Source organism: Durio zibethinus, chromosome 6, assembly GCF_047325235.1.
Source record: "Durio zibethinus cultivar Kanyao isolate XHJ-2024 chromosome 6, ASM4732523v1, whole genome shotgun sequence".
NCBI classification, from domain to species: domain Eukaryota; kingdom Viridiplantae; phylum Streptophyta; class Magnoliopsida; order Malvales; family Malvaceae; genus Durio; species Durio zibethinus.
In genome coordinates, this window is record NC_143167.1 from 12,851,091 (window position 1) to 12,865,750 (window position 14,660).

Genomic DNA, 14,660 nt, shown 5'->3' on the forward strand with positions numbered 1-14,660 from the left:
GATGCTTCATACATTTAAAGAATTTGGAGGAAAAATCTTTTTTGATTTGCAAATTGTTTCCATAATATCACCTTGCAATAATAACATTTGATTTATATGTAATTTAGTTGAGCATAAATTTTTAAAGAAATGAGAGAACTCGATTATTACATCCCAAATTGAGTTTGGCAACAAGTTATGAAAAACAATTGAAAGTAATCAATGTATAAAAATATACCAATCATGACTTTTCATCCTAAGACACTTGCCTTTATTAACATTTATACACTGAGCTATGTTCATGCAAACCCATTAGGAGTTCTCAACTATTTCATGATAACTCTATGAAATAGAGTTATTTTCATTACTTAAATGAGCTATTTTTTCTTTGATTTTGGTAAATTGATCGTTTTTTTACTCTTAATATGCTTAATTTACCCTTTTGTAGGAAATCTTAAAGAAAAATCAAATCTTGAAGTTTCTTAATCAATCTTGGATGATTCTTGGTACATTTGAAGTAATCTTAGACTGTTCTTGATGTGTTTTTGTTGATTCTTAGAATATTAAAGTTAGATTGATGAATTTTTGCAAGATTTGCTTTGCCAAACCCATTGGAGTTAAAATTGATGAATCATGTTGAAAATTTTAGAAAATTATGCAAGAATTGTGTGAGGGATGTTTGGCAATGATTAGGGATACAAGTGTAATTTCAAGTTAAATACAAGTCGATAGTAGCTAATGTAGAGTAAATGCATTGGATTACTAATGGATGACATTGTAGTAAGTCTTATCTCATAGCTAAAAGAAAAAACTTGGAGGCTTATGTGACATAATAACTTAAAAGTTTTATCCATACTTCAAAAAGTCTGAATCATCTTTTGTAATCCTAGTTCAAGAAGGTTTTCTTACTTTGAGTCGATTTTCTTACTTTGACTTGAAAATCCTACTTTGATTTGGAATTCCTACCTTGATTAGGAAAAGTATTTGGTTATCCTATTTAATGTTGGTTTCTCTAAAGTTGACTAGGAAATCCTAGTTTGAATGATTATTCTTACCAATGATAGGATTTGTATGAAAATATAAGAGCACTATAAAAAAAAAGTAGTACATAAAGAGAACATAACTCAAAAGTTTACATCTTTCTTCTCCAAGAACTTTTCAACTAGAAGCATAAGTCCAAAATCTAAGAGATTGATTTGAGACTTACTAATTTCAAGATTTAAGCCCAATTCAAGAAAGGTCTAAGAATTGTGAAAGCTTAATCCAAGTTGGAGTTCTTATTTAAGAAGGTTGCCAAGGGTTTAAAATTAATTACAAACTATTCTTTTCTTTTGAAGAAAGCCCTAGCCAATATCTACCTATTCTTCTAACATTATGATTCTTTATATTCTTATTCTATAAATAACTAGTTTAGGCATTAGAAAAAATCATAATTGGGATGACAACCCAATCTTTAATTTTCTAGCTTTCTTCTTGTTTTCTAGGTTTTTATTATTCTGAAGCTTTTCTTTATTACAATTTATGATTGGGTAAGTTTCTTTTCAGTTTTCAAGGCAATTTAAGTTTCATTTTTAAAGTTTAAGTTTGTATTCTTTCTTTTTTAATTTAATTAAGTTTAAATTTATGCATTTTACTGTTGTTTCTCTTTAATTTGATGTTTGCATGTTTTAATTAATCAATTTTAGTTTGGTTTCCATGTTAATGCTTTGGTATTGATATAATTTGTTGTTACCTAAGTTAGTTAAGATTAATTTGGTTAGATTGCATGTTCATAGGTTTAGTTGACTTTTGGTTAAGGTTTAATTAAGTTAATTTGTTTAAATTGCATGCTGCTTAGGTTGTTTAGATTAGTTTTGGTTTTAATTTAATTCAAAGCATATAAAATTTATATTTAGGATGCTGTTAAAGTGTTTTTACATTATTATATGTTTAGTTTACTCTTTCATGATTAGGTTTTTATTATACATAATTGCTTACATTCAATTTAAGTAATCTTGCATACTTAGGATTTAATTTCAACTTCTTGCATAATTTAATTTTTGGCTAGATTAATTTAAGTTAGTTGCATTTTAATTCATAAGTTACTTGCTAGTTGTATTAGTTTAGATTTAATTTCATCTTAATTTATTGTTTTTGCATGATTTTAAGTCTAATTGCATATTTAAGTTTTGCTTTTATTAGTTTGCATAACAATTCATCCTTATTTTGAATTCTCTAAATATAAAATAAAGTGAGACAATTTTAATACTTGATTCACTCTATTTACAATCCTTGTGCGAACAATATTCTACTTACTTTTATATTACTTGTTTTGACCCAAACACAAATAATATTTTGATCATTTTTACTCAAAGTGTATGATGTTTTAGGCTTGAATGTTTTACTATTGCTTTCAACCAATTCTAATTCTCTTCATCTACAATAGATTTGATAACTCTATGAATATAGTTGTTTAGACTTGTTTTCAATGCTTAACTGAGTTAATAAGATGCTTTTTACTCTTAATGTGCTTAATTTGATGATGTGTAGGTAATTTTGAAATAAAAAGGAAATCTTGCCAAATCTTGGAGATTTCTTTACAAATTCTACTTTAACTTGAAAGGATCAACTTGCCATTAGTTTTCCTACTTGAAAAAGGTTTTCCCACTTGAAAATGGTTTTTCCAATTTTACATGAATTTCTAGTTTGACTATGATATCCCACTTTGACTTAGAGGTCCTACCTTAACTAAGAGATCCACTTGGTGAAAATAACTTGGGGAAGGTTTTTCTAGGTTGATTTAGCATTCCTACCTAGGGTAGGATTGCATAAGGTAAAAGAGTATATAAAGGTATAGGCTACACATTAAAAAAGATGTGTGAAGCTTAAGTTGTAAGATAAGCTTAAGATTATGTCCAAGGTATGTCTAACCTAATAGATGGTCCAAATAGAGCCTAAAATACTATAAGATCATGTTTGGTAGGTTGTTAACAAGAATGGGTAACCTAAAGCTTTTTTATTCAATAAGTCCTAATCCTAGTCCAATAAATGATTTAGAGATACAAAGGCTAATCTTAATTGAAGATTGAAGGATATTAAGTGTTTATAAGTAATTGCAATATATTATTTTCTCTTGAAAAAGCCCTAATCGCACATTATTCTTCAATTTTAAGAGAAAAAAAGTTCAAGAAGAGTTTAAGAAGAGTTAAGTAGTTGAAAACTTTAAGACTTTAAGTTGCTTAAAGACTTAACTGTATGAGATTTTTTGCCAAAATAAGGTTGCAAACAGCTCAAAATTTGAACTTTAAGAGCTACTTGAGAGAGTTTAAGGTTGGCTGAGTTATAAAGAGATCATATCAAAGCCAACTACCCCTCTCACTTATCTTGTTATAGATTTAATATAAAAAACCCACTGAATATCAACTTAATCAATTTCACAAACAAGTGAAAAAGTAAATGGAGTTAATTTGTTTGGAGCTAAAAATCGATTGAATCCTTAAATTTCATTACAAGATTTGAAAAGATCTTAAGAAAATACATAAAAAAATGTAAATTGGCAACAAGTTTCACTAAGAAAATATAGAAAAAAAAATGTTTGAGAGCTAGGAAAGTTTAAGAACGTGGAAAGAAAATGTAGAGAAAACAAATGAAAATATAAACCTAGCTGAAGTACCTTCTAAGGCCGGCCCTTTCCTTTATTTATAAGCAAAAGGAAGGGACCCTATGTGCTAATTAGAGCATCATTCTTCCTTCTAGCGCATGCCTGGATCGTTAGCATGTTCACCTTTTTCCTATTGATGCTGTTATTTGTACACGTTTGGGTTCTATGGTGCACCATGTCTGGGTTCTATTCAATGGCTTGGCTTTCCAATAACTTTGTACTTTCATTCATTTACGTGCATTGGCTTCAACCAAGTTAACTCATTAGCCAATCATCTAATCTAAAAATGCCATATTAGTTTTTCAATTTGACACATTCCAACCTTGTTTAAGCAGCTTTGTAGTTGCTTGATCCTTCATACACATCCACGTACGTTTACATTTTTTTCACTTTTAAATTTTTTTTTATAAAAAATTTTCAACACTTAATGAGTATTTTTGTCACAAAATTTACTAAAAAAAAATCTAAGAAAATAAAACTAAAAAATATTCAAGCAAGAAAAGTTAAAAAAAAAAAAACCCTTAAGTACCAATGTGAGCAACTGACACTAATGAAGGTCATTAACACCAAAATCCATCATATTATGTTCTAAATTCTTCATTTTCTTTAATTGCACCTACAAATAAGACAATTTTGATTTTATGAGTATTTTTGCTAAGAAATGCTAAATAACAAGCTAAAATATGAGTCCAATTAGACTGAAATTAAGCACGAAAAAACTAAAATTTAAGTGCAATCAAACACTTAAAATAACAAAAATGTAAAAAATAAAACATAACAAAATTAAGATAATACCCTAAATTGTTAAGAAAAAAAAAAGATGATTTACCAATAAAATTTTAAGGTCAAAGTGTAGAGAGAAGATAAAGGAAGAATTTTAGGGTTGAAGGAATCGGAGAACTGATAGTAGGTGGCTTAAAATCGATCAAAAATAAGAAGTTTAGCTTGGTTTAGTTTAGAGGTGCTTTTAGCTTGAAACGAAAGGTTCAAGCGTGGATCAGGTATGGTTGACGGTTAGCTTGCTTTCGGCTATTGGCTCACTAGGTGGCAAAAGAGAAGCAGAAGATTTAGACAATGGGTTAAGGTGGTCGCAAGAGAGGGAAGGAGAAGAGAGAAGAAGAAAAAAGAAAAAAAAAGGAAAATGATGAGGGAACCTGAAAGTTTTAAATATTGAGGCTTTAGCGATAGAATTATGTCACTAAAACCTAGTTTTTAGTTTTAGCGAGAAAACATTTTTGTCACTAAAGCCTAAACATTTCAATCGCTAAAGCCTAAACATTTCAGTCGCTAAAGCCTAAACATTTCAGTCGCTAAAGCCTTATAAAAACTAGAGGTGGCAAAGTTGATCCAAGCTCGAAAATTTGCTCGAACTAATTTGTGACTGAACCCAGATCAATCCAAATTTATCAAATAACGTCAAATGATGAAATTTGGAAAATTTGAATCCCAAAAGCTTGAAATCGATACAATTTGAATCTTTCATAATTTGAATCTACAATGATTTAAACTCGAGATCAATCTTATATAAAAATCATACAAACCAAATTATAAACTAAAAAAGCCAAAACTATAATTATATGATTTTTAATAAATAAAAAATAAATATTTTTCTTAACTAAAAATTTTAAATTTTAAAATTGTTGTTATTGATAATTATTAAATAATTATATCAATAATAATCAAAAAAATTAATATTAAATTTTTAATTTTGGTTATAAAATAAATTCAATTTGAAACACATTAAATATTAATATCTAATGATTTCTAGCACTAGCATCTCATTATATTTGCAATAATTATAAATATAAAACAAACAAATAATATCATTAATTTTAATTTTAATTTAATTATAAAATAATCATTTACAATATCTTATTAATTCATTATACTTATTCCATATAATTAAATTTTAATTTTAATATATTGATGATTCAAAATATAAAAAAATTATGTCATAATTTTAATATTTGATTTAATTTGATATTTTGAAAAACATTAATACCATTATTAACAAAAAGTTAACTTTAAATTATATTTTTAATGTTTCAAACATATTATATTAAAATACTAATTTTACTTGAAAATAAAAAAATTATCTTATAAATTAAAATATATTATTTTAAAATTGAAATATAAAGATTAAATAATTAAATAATTAAATTAAACAATACAATATCCAAACAAATATGATAAAATAAAAGATGTTATTCAATTCCTAAAATCAAATAACCAATGTTTTTAAAATTTTAAAAATAATACATCATCATCAAGATCAAGTCACCTTAATATCCAAAATATGACTTTGCTAATTACAATCAAAGCAACACAATTATTGTTAATAAAAAATTTCAAACTTTTTTTGTCAACAGAAAAATTTATTATAAATTAAAATATCAACATACATTATAATAAGAAACTCTTAATTCTCTTCCATAAGACAACTAATTCAACATTGCAGTAGTCTTCCTCAATTCTAATATTTCATCATCTTCTTCATCTAATAACATATATAAAAATAACCGTATCTATACATTAGATGAAAGTTATCCCGGGCTTCCCAACTCCTCAATTTACTATCCACCTTAGCAATGTCTTAAAAAAAATTGAAAAAAATTTGAGGGTTGTCATAACATATAGATCCGAAAATTTATAGCTAGATTTAACAATTGAATGGAGTCGCCACAAACCTTTTTTAACTAGGTGTGATTGGTCACCTAAGGAATCTATCATTTTAAAGAACTCCTAAGCTTGACCAATGGTCCCTAAAAGAATAAATTTGGGTCTATTAATCAGAATAAAGTTCGGGAGTTGATTACATATGAGGAAAGTTATGACAACCCCACATGCTCATCCGAAGGATGGTACCATATTATTTCGAATTTATCTTAAAGTATTGAGTCTAATGGTTTCAAATTTTAAGTTGAAATATTAGACATAATTTATAAGATTCTTCCATCAATCTGATAGAATTCTTAAAAAATATTTTTTCACCTCAAGAGTATTTAAAGATCCAATTTGATTTCTTGAAGAAGCTCCGTCATCGAAAAAAAATTTAATTATTATTTATTTGGTTGAAAATATATCTAATTATTTGACCATTTGAACCAAATTAAAAATATATTTTTTTTAATTTCTAAACTTTCTACCATTTGGACCTATTTAAAAATTCTTTGAATTTTTCTTTGAATGAATATCTGCTGTCATAAGGAATCTTCTAAAAAGAATCCTTTCACAGTCTGGCAAAGCACCACGGCAGAATTCTTGAATGCGGCCTCACTAACCCACACATAAATTCCCACTACTTTGATTCCACCCACCATCATTCTTGGCACTTGGCGAGCATGTTCAGCTATCCCAATGACTAAAGAAGAGCAAGAATCGGATGTTTGAGATTTGGGTTTCGAACCCTTTTTTTTATTGTCTTTAGCTGGCTCCAAAATCGAACAAGTTGGTTGGCCAGTATCGTTTGAGGAGTGAGTACTAAATCGAACACGAAGCCTCGGTCGAGAATTGAGCTGAGTTTCCCCATCACCAAACCAACCTGGGCGAGAATTAAAGATTGGGTGAGACAATCCTCGGCTAGTTGGAGTTGTGTTTCCTTTCTAACCACAGCTTTCACCATGATTTTGAGTAAACAACAGATCGAACTATTTCGGATTCAAGTGCTTCTTCAGAACGTTCATTTGCCGAAATGTCACCAGCAGAGCCACGGTTATTGATTTGCCTATTTCTAGCAGAAACTGCAGAACTGTAATGCATAGCCTTTGCTGAGGATACGCCAGGCAATGACTGACCCCAGTGAGATCTCTTCTGTTTCTTGCGGGATGCTGAAATAGTTGGACTAGATAAAAGACCATGAATAGGACGAGATGCAGTAAGTCTTGAAGACTGGTTGCCAATACTTGTCTCCCATCGCTTATCCTTCTGATAATATCATCAGCATTAACCTTGGTCAGAAGCTTTCTATGCTCATCGTCTGACACTCTCAGTTCTTTCTTAAGTTCTGTTATCAATCCTTCCTTTTCCCAAGTAATGGCATCAGATTGAGCTTTAAAAGCACGCAAAACAGAACAGTAAGCTTCTTGCTCAAGTAGATGTATTTAGGCCACCATGTCAGAATGCATCCTAGAATACAAGTCAGAACTTACAATAGATCTTCCATATCCAGCAATATTACACCTTCTGGAAACTTTAGTTGGATGTGATGGAGGTATATCATCGCCAGTACCAAGAAAATAAAAAACAAAGTGGGAAAATATCTTTTCTTCATTGAAGAAAAACACCACCAATGAACCTTAACGGGAAATTGCCCTGAGGAAGAGAAGTCCAAGATTGAAGCTGCTCAGGATGTCCTCCAATGCAACGCAAAGCCAACCTAAAGTAGAGAGATTTAAAGAGAAAGTAGGAAACCTCTATTTTCCTCTCTAATTCCTGCGTGTTTTCAAGCTTAGCTAGGGTTTATATTTATAAGATTAGATCAAAAGAATTTTTGATCAGTTTCGAATCCTCCTTTGATTAGGTTTCACATTATCAATAAAACTTAGGATCCTAGAGAAATTAAAATCAATTGCAATTCTATCGGTGCACGACGAGTTTGCAATTTTTTTTCTTCTTTTTTTTTTTAAATATTATCTCCTAAAAATAAAATAAATAAATAAAAAATAGAATTCAAAATAATAAATTAATAAAAAAAAAATAAAGAAACTGGACCAATCTGACCCCTTTAAATCAGATCTAAATTAAATTTAATGGGTTTAGACACAATCTTTATTGAATTAGGACCAATGGGCCTGGATCCGAACAAATTAAAGTGTCTTCAAGAGTTAAATTCGAGAAAAAATTAGTTTACAGCCTTTTCGTTCCCTCCTTCTCTCCTTAGACTCTTTTCCTCTACTCAAACTCTTTCATCCTTTTTGTTCCTCTGTTAGTGGTGTTGCCACTCTCTGTTCCCCTGTCATGGCTGCTGTTTCTGTTGAAAGCTTTAAATATGCCAAAAGGGAAGGGAGATTGAGAGAAGAAGCCGACGAATCCGAAGTAAGATCCAAACACTCGACAAACACGGTACCGAAGATTTCATCAGAGTTGAAACCAAGTGAAGAGATTGTGGTTTGAAAATGATGATCTTGATGATCAAGGGGCCGTGTTCATGGAAGCCATAAAAACTGAAAAGGTAAGTGTGAAAAATCTGTGTTTTTATGGAGACGTGGGATTAGTTCATGCATGAATCTGACCCACCATCCAGTCCCTTTGAACCAGGTATATTCCAAATTTTGTGAAACATCCAGTCAAAATTATAATCAATTCCTAATAGAACTGAAACTGTCTTTCGCAGAAAATGCAATACAACGGGATTATTAACTAGTTGTTTGCTGACATCGTTCTTGGGAGCTTTGAAACCCTTTTTGAGTTCTGAGTAGCCGTCGAGTTTAAAGGGAAACGGAAAAGCTAAATTCTACCTCCAGTTCTGGTGGTTCCAATGTCTACAATACTGTTTTCATTGATACCAGCCTCGACACCCACCTCGCCATGATCGTCTTTGATTCAAACACTGTTTCTGATCTTAAATGTAGGTTGCTTTTCTACTCTTTCTCTCTCAAATTTGCTTTATGGGTACTTTTTTTGGTTACCATTGTCTAGGAAAATTTTTATTGTTTTGGCTTTTGAAGGTGAAAATGTTTTTTCTTTAAATTTCTAAAATATTAGCTTTTGTTCTATTATAAATTATGGGAAGGCACTGCTTAAAAAGAGAGCAGAAAACTTTTTCAAAATGATGAACTGATATGAAATACACACCATGTTTCATCACCTATGAGAGTCTTATAATGACGTATGGTTTTTGTGACTGTGTTTCTAGGGCTTGGGATATATTTGATGGGATTGTTGACTCTGGGAAGCAGATGAAAGTGTCAACCCTAAATGTCATGCTTTAAGTTTACTGCATAAATGGTCTACATATGAAGGCAAATAGGCTTTTTGATAATGTACATGACATGGGGGTGATTCCTGACTCATCAACATATAAACTTCTCCCTTTGTTGACGATGCATCAGTCGTAAGTAAGTAGTTTGCGTCATTGCAATTTCATAATATAAAAGCTTCTTTTTTTATGGTATTTCACGAAATATTTTGTAACTGCGGGCTCCCTGATGAATAGGCGGGTGAAATCCCCGCTGCATGTGTTGTCATGAACCCAAATGCCAAAGAAAGCGAAACAGACATCATGGACTTTGTAGCCTCCAATGTTGCACACTACAAGAAAGTAAGGTTTTTGCAATTACGGACACAATTCCAAAATCCCAATCAAGGAAGATCATGAGAAGGCTTTTGAAAGATAAGATGATAGAAAATATGGGAAAAAACAATTCCACAGCTAATCCAAGTTCTGCTTGTGCCACAAAGGGTGGCAGGCCAGAGAATAGTGCAAAAACTAAAAGGGAAGTAATCAATTGATTGGTTTATATATTCTTTTAATCTCTTTCCAACTAAGCGTGATTCAAAGCAAGGTCTGTATTGCATAGGGATGGTTATCAAGTTTGGGTATATTGCAGCACTAATTGAATGTGATATTTGTCTCCTATTTTCTATTATTTTCTATTCGCGTTTCTAGACCTATGCCTTTTTCACGAGAATCAATTTCTGTACTTGTTTTTTTATTTCAAAATATAACATTATTTGTTAAATTCTCTTCAAAATTCACACCTTTAATCATATTGTCATGAATTCAATCTGCATTTCCTTGAAGCAGTAGTCCACAAGATGTTAAGCATGATTTTTTTCAAGCATCTATATGCCACAAACCACCTTTCAGAGGCAAAAGCTTTTCTGAAGAGTTTTAATATAATATAGGATCTAGTGAGAGCCATCTGTGCTTGAATATTGTGCTTTTTGATGCTTTCATTTGCTTCAAGTAAACGACGCTTTCCCTAGAGCTTTCTCAGATTAAATAAACCAAAACAATAGATTCAAAGTAAATAAAAAACGCTGCTCCTCAGCTCTCTTACAATTAAACAGACAGATCATAAATTTTTGGGTCTCAATCTTTAGAGCATGTAAACTTCCCTTTTCATTATTTTTAGTTCTCGCTTTTCCTTCCAGAAACTTAAAGTTTCTGATCTATTTATGGTTTTTTTTTTTTCCATTTCTTTGTCCTTTGGTTTTGATTTTTGAGAAATGGTAGTGCGAGTGGCTTAGAAGTGTTCTTAGGTGGTATTTTCCCATCGAGAGCAATGTCAACGAATGGATCTGAGTGCCAATGAGCATCTGATCGCTGGTGACGGGATGTTGGCAGGCGGTGTGGAGAACCAGTAGAAAGGGCAATAGGTTTCCCATATTTGCAAATCAATTCACGGTTAGGCTCTCTTCCATTTGTTGCAATTTTTTTTTTTTTTTGCCCCGATGGGAGCGATGCAAGATGGGAACGAGAATGGGAAAGAGGGGAAGCGATGCAAAAGGGACAGAATCATCAACCAACCAACGTTGACGGAAGCTGCAATCGGTGATGAAGGACTAAATTGTTTGTGTATAAGTCTTGCTCTCACCCCATAATTCGCACAAATGTTTTCCCTGAGCTTCTTTTGATCATGACCGTTAATCAATTTTGAATTTTTTGATTCGATGATGTTGGGATTTTCATTGATTTAGAACTTGAATTTAAAAAGGTGAATTTATTAAGTTGGAAATGCATTACCTTTATTTTTGTTGCGTTTAATTCTTTTAATCTGTTTTATTTAGTTTCTGCTTCCATCATCAAATTAGCTTATTTCCAAAGCTGCTTTAAAACCATTCCTAGCATTATTAGGCTGGATAGCTTGCAGGTAACTGGCGATGTTTGGTTTGGAGTTGATATAACTCTCAAGGTATTTAGATTATTGCTTCTGCATCAGTATCTTAGTTCTCCGTTGAAATATTTGTTCCTTCTTCTTGTATTAGGTTAAACTTCATACTATCATCTTTTCAATATTGAAAGTTGTGGATCAGTGCTTGTCTGAGTATTTTCAAATTGCTTTATAATTTGATAATGTGTTAATTATTGATGGCTAAAACAAGCAAGAGGGTCTGCCTTGATTTTGGCTTTTTTTTTTTATTATTATTATTATTAATCATCTGTTTTCTATTACTCAAAACATAGATGGACGGGAAGGTATGAAGCCGCAGCTGTGGGACAATGGTTGCAAGAAAGGAAGGCAGAGCAGGAAAGGAAGACAAGGTTAGTGTTGAAAAGAGAACCTCTTACAAAAATATACCTTTTATTTTTGTTACTTTTTTGTTCTTGACCTGACTCATTTTTTGCATCCTACTATTTTTTTTTTCTTATCATGATTGGAGATGATTCTAATAAAATGATGATTCTCGGTTTATTTAGGTAAGCACTTCTGCCATTATTAACAAATCACTACATCTATATTCTAAGATGCTTGCAGTCTAACATTTGAGAAGTCTGTTTTTTGCCACACTATCCTTCGTCTAGCACTTAAATATGGTTGTTTTCTGCTTAGTTGAGGACTACAGCCACTGTCCCATTGTTTACTAGATTTTGGAGTTTTTTGCCCAGGTAAAAAATCATTAAAAACTTCTATCATTGCTTGTCTTTTTCATATGAAGTAATTTCATTATGAAAAAATAAAATTATTTCATATCATTTTAATTGTTCACTACTTAATTTTATTTCATTATCATTTTAAATATTTTATATTTTTACAAATTAATTTAATTAAATATTAATAATAGATCTAGAGTGAAGTTCGAGTATTCTTTTAATAATCATTAAAAAAAACTTAATAAAAATATAGTCAATGACAATAAGATCTTATCATCTTTATTTGTTGTCGCATCATATTCGTACAATTAATTACAAGTGATAATCAATATTTTTGCATTATAGGGTCTAAAGCAATTTCTCCACTTATTAATAACTTTACAACCCGTATTAAATACTGATTTAGAAGAAATTGTGATAATTAGAATATTTAGCATATCCTTGGCCATGAGGGAAAGAATAAGACACTGAAATTTATATTTCTTCCAAAAATCAAGAACATCAAATTGCTTCTCACAATCTTCTCTTGTTTTATCCAAATTAACATCCAGCTTTGATCTATGTGAAATAAACCTAAAGTTGTAACTTTTAAATCCCTATAATAATAAAGTAAGTCCATATATCAAACCATAATAAGAAATGTACAATTAAACTAAAAGTAAAAAAAGAAAAAGAAAAACTAAATTACTTGTTATCTAAGAAATAAGTAATAACTTTATAACTAAAGCAAAATTTATATTAAACTAATTTAATTTAATTGATTTATTAGTAACTATTAAAATTAAAATTAAAGTGAGAATAGAATTAATTATTACTGATAGTAAATTAAAGTATAACTTAAAAGTCTAGTATACTAGTAATAACTTTAATACAATTAATTTTTATACTTTATTGATATTAAGGTTAATTACATTTAAGTAATTACATTGTTTACTTTAGGTTATTAGCATTATATTAATTAATTTAATAATATCTATTATTCAATATTCTAATTAAACATTTGATCAATTGGTATATATCCAATATTATTATATTTATGTAAATGTTAGTCAAAATAATATTCTTTTTAATAATATCTATTATTTAATTATGTGAAATTTGAATATTTTAGTTTTTATTTGAATTTGTACTATGGACTAAAAAGTAATGGATAATATTTAAAGACAAAATTAATATACAATATATATTTATGTAAAAATATTATTTTAAAATTTTAACATTAACATTTTTGTAATATTTTTATTTAATTATATAACAAATGAAATTAATCCTTAATTCGAAATTACAAAAATGTGTTTATTACTTAATAAACTTTAGAAAAAATTTCAAACTTGTCTAAATAGTAAGCTCGTCCAACTCAAATCGAACCAAATCTAAAATAACCCATATCTGAAATTGTTTGAATTCAAAATTATTTAAATTTCAAATTATTCAAATCTGAAAAACCTGAATTTGGAAGTATTTGAATTTGAAAAAATTTAAATTCAAGAGGACCTGAACCCAAAATTAATCTTAGTCCCGAAAGATCCAAATATGAAAACAATTTAATCCAAACCTGTCTGAACCAATTCATTTGTCACCTTTAAAAACCGTTTTTTTTTTAAATTTAAAATTCTTTTTTCTTAATTTATGAAAAAAAACTTTAAAATTTATTTTTTAATTTATCTTATTTAATGGTAATGAAAATTTTTCGTCAAAATTGATGGAATTTTTTTGCTAAAACCATCGATAATTTTGATACGACATCTATTTCTTTGGACCGTAAATTTATTGACGGATTTAATGACAGAATATGGTTTCATCACTAATATTACCATATTAGCAGTGGAATCCCGTTGCTATGTCCTCTAACGTCTGTCTCTAAAACTTTAAAATTCTAATGAATCTACAACTAAATCCATCGATTTGCCATAGGAACTTCGTCACTAACAGGAGTTATTAGTGACAAAAAATTTTCATCGCTAAAAGAATATTTTCTTGTAATGAAAGTTGATAAAAAATAAAGTTTTTTTTTTACTAAAATTTTATTTTTGTTTGATTTATTTTGAAAATAAAATCTTAGATTTATGTCAAAAAGCACATTCTTAAGATTACTCAAAACTTGAAAATACTCATGATTATATTATAAAAATTGTAATAAATATTATAAAATTATTATTTATTAGAATTGTATCATTTATGAATATCCCAGAATTCAAACAAAATATTATATTGTAAAAGAATGAGCTTGTTATAGGTGTAAGTGTCACGGGTCGAGACATAAGCTCCAAATCCGCGCGACTTCGAGATCCGGACATTCACCCTTTCGACGTCTCGAATCAACCTGATCGTCACGGTTCACACTCAGGTATTGTCTGCTCTGGCCCCCTTGGCCTCACGGTTTTATCCTACAAAAGGTACCTCACAAGGTGGAGATGGTATTAACCCTTTTATACCTTAGTGACCTTCTTATTATGTTCGATATGGGATTCAAGACTCTCCCTTAGGTCCGTGACATTCTCCCGC

At 29.8% G+C, this 14,660-nt stretch overlaps 1 long non-coding RNA gene across 5 annotated transcripts; it reads left to right on the forward strand.

Moving 5' to 3' along the window:
• The first annotated feature begins 8,477 nt into the window (after positions 1-8,477).
• On the forward strand, positions 8,478-12,194 carry LOC111285775 (uncharacterized). Of its 5 annotated transcripts, none has more exons than XR_016342847.1 (4): positions 8,478-8,789; positions 8,952-9,185; positions 9,474-11,825; positions 11,945-12,194. It is a non-coding gene; the product is annotated as an uncharacterized LOC111285775 (long non-coding RNA). The 5 variants fall into 5 exon arrangements; XR_016342849.1 differs by having other exon boundaries at positions 11,982-12,194; XR_016342846.1 differs by having other exon boundaries at positions 9,474-11,475; positions 11,748-12,194.
• The last annotated feature ends 2,466 nt before the right edge of the window (positions 12,195-14,660 follow it).